Source organism: Mustela putorius, unplaced genomic scaffold (assembly GCF_011764305.1).
Source record: "Mustela putorius furo isolate JIRA1106 unplaced genomic scaffold, ASM1176430v1.1 tig00000580_pilon_pilon_pilon, whole genome shotgun sequence".
NCBI classification, from domain to species: domain Eukaryota; kingdom Metazoa; phylum Chordata; class Mammalia; order Carnivora; family Mustelidae; genus Mustela; species Mustela putorius.
The window spans coordinates 12,054,886-12,059,991 of record NW_025421423.1 but is presented as its reverse complement, the minus strand read 5'-3'; positions in this window follow the sequence as shown (position 1 = coordinate 12,059,991).

Here is a 5,106-nt window from a genome sequence, read left to right as displayed (position 1 = left end):
CTAGGTTTGCATGGATGTCTCTTCCTGATTCTGGAAGACTTCGAGTTGGGGACCTAGAAGTTTTCCCTAAGCTAGGCTCTTCTCCTGTTGCTATGACTGGGGCTCTGGAGGGAGGAAGCCAGAGCTCAGCAAGTGAGAGCGAGGGGTTTGGGGCCTGAGGGTGGATCCAGTCCTTCATTGGTCTGCATTGCTCACTGTGAACCTGCCCAGGTCCCTCAAGTGTTTGAGGGATGTCAGTCTTTTCCTCCGATTGGGGACGTCTCTCTTCTTTGCCCAGGAACATGACTCCTGCTGATTTGGGGACACCTGCGTTCACCTCCAGTCTTCTCCTGTTCTCCCAGGGCTGGGAATTGCTCCCAACTTCATTAATACTCACATGAAGCACTGCCACATCCTTCACAACATGACAAATGAGAAAATTGAGGCCAGAAGCAGGAAATGGCTTGTTTTAAGTTCCAGACCTATTGCTCTCCTCCCTTCGATTTTGGAGGAGCGATTGTGTGGAGGAAGGTTACAAGCCCAAACCCTCCCATAGTCATTTTCCCATCAACGCTTTGAGGGACCTGCAACACAGTGGCTTCCTCTTATTTGCTCTTGGAAAAAACACCCAAGCCAGGTGGCTTCCCTGGCCCCAACATTGCCTTTCCTCAAGGGACCCCATATTCCGTCATTCTCCCTTCCCAGGGGAAGAAACCCTTGAGCAACCTCTGTGGAAATGAGCATTTGGAGGTCTAGAAACAGGTGTTGAAATGTGCCAACTACAAAGGCAGCTTTGGGAAGTGGATTTTGTTAGATTTACTTAATTCGGGATTTCCATTAGACTTTTTAGGATAATTCTAGCTGTATAATCTTGGTAACTATTTTAAATGTCTTCTGACTCATTTTCTTAAAATTAGACAAATACAGGGACACCTGGATGGCTCAGTTGGTTAAGTGTCTACCTTGGGCTCAGGTCATGATCCCAGGATCTAGCCCAGCATGGGGCTCTCTGCTCAGCAGGAAGTCTGCTTCTCCCTCTCCCCCCCCCACCCCAGGTTGTGCTCTCTCTTTCGCACTCTATCTCAAATAAATAAATAAATAAATAAAATCTTCTAAAAAATTAGACAAATACACATCTCACACACACACACACACACACACACACACCCCTCAGATACCACACATCTCTCATTCCACATGCTAGATGCAATTTTATTTTTTGGTGCGTGACCTTGTAATTGAAAAGTAAATTTTTTTTTGGAAGAGACAGTTACAGTTACAGATGGCAGGGAGCAGGAAACTCAAAGAGCAGTCCCTGGTATTAATCAGAGACCATTTGCATGACCACGTGGAAATCCTGCTGAAGTTTCAAAATAATAAAGGGAGAATGCTTATGAAATTGCCAAGAACAATTTTCTGCTTGAAGCCGTCACTATCAAAGAATTGGTTTGTCCCCGCAAGGACTCAGGATGGATCCCCTCTCCCCTGCGTCAACCTCCATCTAGGATTGATGGAATTTTAGGGCACCTGAGCTACAACTCCATGTGTACAAATTTATTTAAGTTCCTCATTGTTCAAATAGGGCAGTTAAGTACTCAAGAAGGAAAATGACCTGACCAGGGTTGCACAGGGAACTAGATATGGAATCTGACCAGGGCCCCATGGCTCCTGGATCTCAACCTAGATTGTTCCATTAGGGGCTGCTCTGATCGAACCTGAGTTTGGAGGTCGTTTTTCAAAAACATGCTTCCTAAGCCTGATGAATCTAAAGAGGGGAAAGCTAGGCAGTGGGAGAAGCTGGTGCAGGCAATGCTAGGGGTGCCTGGAGGCGAGGAGACTCCAGTCAATTGTGTTGGGGCCATGGCTGAAGGAACAGGGGACCTTCAGAAGAGCAGGTCTGCCCCTCGGAGGCAGAGCCCATGCTGTTTTTATTTCGGTAAATATGGTATTCTGATGAGGGCCAAAATAAAGAAACTAACGTTTAATGTGTCCCTATGATGCAACTGTTACCCCTGTCTCGTAAATGAGAAAACCGAGGCTCAGAAAAAATTGTGCCTTGCAGAACATCCCTTAGCTGGGCACCAATGGGGCTACAGGTCAAATAACACAGGCCTCGACTGCTCCGAAGCTTATGTGCCTTCCCTCTGACTCTGATGTGTTTGCCAAACCAGGGCAGTGGATGGAAACAATGAAGGTAGATTTCAGGTAGGTCAGCTCAAGAATGTAAAAACCATCCCAGATGTCTGGAAGTCAAGCTGGCTGCGTTGCATGAGGGCAAGTGCCCTGTTCCTGAAAATGTGAAAGAGGGCTGCGTATACCTGTGGTGGGGATGTTACAAAGGATCTAATCAAAGGAGGAGATGCACAACTAGTCAGTCAGGGAGCAAGTATTTTGTCTGCCATCTACAGGGCTTCCTTTTGGACTCGGCATAAGTCAGCTTCCCATATGGTTGGATTATCTGTTACTGTGGGGGTGGTGTGAGGGGTGTGGGTGTGGGTGTGTGTGTGAGTGAATGTGTCCGGGCGTGTTGTGCGTATATGTGGGGGGTGTGTTTGTGGGTGTGAGTGGGTGTGTGTGAGTGTGGTGGGACGTGTGTGTGGTGTTGGGGGAGTGTATGTGGGTATGTGTGATATGTGCAGTAGAACTTTCTCTGACTTCCCTGCAGGTCTCCATGCCTGTGCCCTTGTTCCTCTACAGATCATTCCTGACACAGTGGCTGGGGGGAAATGGTATTTCCCAGTGCTCTTACCTCCCTCTCACTGTCTAGCCAAACTATCTAATTTACTCATTATGCTTGTTTTTTGTCCATGTCCCCATCCCACTCCCAGAACAGAACCTAAGCTCCATCAAGAAGGAGATTTTTGTTTGTTTCATTTACTGAAGTAACCAAATACTTAGAACTATTGCTTAGCACAGAATCCACTTTCCCTAAGTGTTTCTTGGGTAAGTGAATAGACGGTGTTCCTGTAATTTTTCACAAGTACATCTGCGGAAAGCATCTCCTTTTTTTTTTTGTTCCTGAATACTTGACCGATGCCATCTTGCACTGACATCTACTAAGGGTGTCTAAGAGAAACATATTTACAGGTGAGAATTTTGGACTCTGGACTATGGCAGTCCAACAGATTTCAAAAAAGGTAAAAAAAAAAAAACAGAGATTTTTGAGATTCAATTCTGGGGATTTGAGCTATTTCACATAAAGATGGGGCAGTGTTCTGAGGTGTAAAGGGCACTGGACTGGGAATGAGAATACTTGGATCTAAGCCTACAATTCCCTTTTCACATGTGTATGTCATCCGTCCGTCCGTCCGCCCACCCACCTACTTTCTCACCTACCCAGCTACCCGTCCGTCCACCCATCCTCTCATGATCCCTCCAGCCGACCCTCCCTCCACACCCCCGTCCACCCATCCAACAAATATTTTTGTAAGAAATTGCTATGCCTCAGGCATTATTTTAAGAGGTAGGAACACAGCAGTGAATATGACAGTAAGGGCCCAGCTTTCATGGAACTTCTAATCTCACAACTGAGATAGGAAGGGAGTCTGGAAACATTAAATTTACATACTTTGAAGTCATGATAAGTACTCTGAAGAAAATAAAGCAGGGAAAGGAAATATATATTGTTGAGTTGCATGATTTCAAAAGCCCCTTCTTGCTCTGGCATTCGTGAACCCAATACAGTTAATTCCTCTGTCAGAAAAAGCACCCCACAATTAAGCCATCCAAATAACACCAAATAGAATTCAGGAAATATTATGCCTCAAAGCCCTTCAAGTACATTATAAAAAGTGCTATCACTTCACTAGGATGTGATAATTATGCTTTGGCATTTTTTATATTAGCTATGTTGAGTTTAAGCAGTAATCTTATGTAATTGTAGGCATGTAAGATAACTTAACTTTAAGAGCTTCTTGTTTTGACTCAGTAAATATTCACGGAGCACCTCCTACATGGTAGGCTCTGTGCTAGGTGCCCTTTAAGAGATGGAACATCTCCTGGGCCATATAAACAAATAGTGACAAAACGCCAAACCAAAGGTTTTTTGTTTTTTTTTTTTAATTTAATTTTAATTTCAGGGAAAGTTGCAAAGAGGACTTGATTTTTAAGATTTGTCTTAGGGAATGGAAAGCCTTGCGTGTCCTCACCATTCAACTCTATTTGAATTAAGTTAAGATGATGCAATGGGAACATTAATCACTCCATGAAGTTTTCTGATATGGGAATAGATTGTCCTGGTTCTCAAAGAACAGCATGGTCATTTCAGCAGCAACAAGCCACAACATGAGAAAGAAACTTCAGCAGGTCTGAAAATGTATGAAAAATGGGTGCAACTTCAGTGGCTTCATACACTTTTTAAATTTTTATTTATTTTTATTTTTCTAGTTTTATTTATTTATTTGAGACAGAGAGAGAATGAGAGAGCGAGAGCTTGAGAGGGGAGGGGCCACAGGAAGAAGCAGACACCCTGCTGAGCAGGGAGCCTGACGTGGGACTCGATCCTGGGAGTCCAGGATCAGACCTGAGCCAAAGGCAGTTGCTTAACCAACTGAGCCACCCAGGTGCCCTCATAAACATTTTTAAAAAGAAGAAATGAAATAGAATCCGCTTCTAGGAAAAGCTGGCAAAGTTCACGAACATTTAACAAATGCCCCAAATGTCTTTCACCTCAGAGAAAATTAAGAGACTTCTGTAAGAGAGGGCCTGCTGGAGTCCTAGCTCCATCTGGTATGGTGACTCCTCCACTGGTCGTTCCAGCAAAAGTGTTGGAGGACATAGAGCAGCCCAGCAGGTCTGTCACTGCTGGAGAGAGGAATGTGGTCAACGAGCCCTGAATGGACACAATTTCCTTTGAACTGAGTGCCCCAGCTCAAACTCAGAGTAAATAAGATTGTGCCCGTAGTTTACACTAGCGTAGAGAGGAGGGTCGAATAGTCCTCCCAATGGCCTGTGAAGTAAGAGCATCTCTTCCTCCATTTATTTGCAGGGAGCTGAGAAAAGGGCAAGTGAATTAACTTGTCCCATTTGTAGAGTCAGAAGGCAGTAGAACCGAGGTCCTAAATTGGGTCTTCTGAGGATCAAAAGAAGAGTTGGGAATTTTGGAAATTACTAAAAAATGAGAAATTT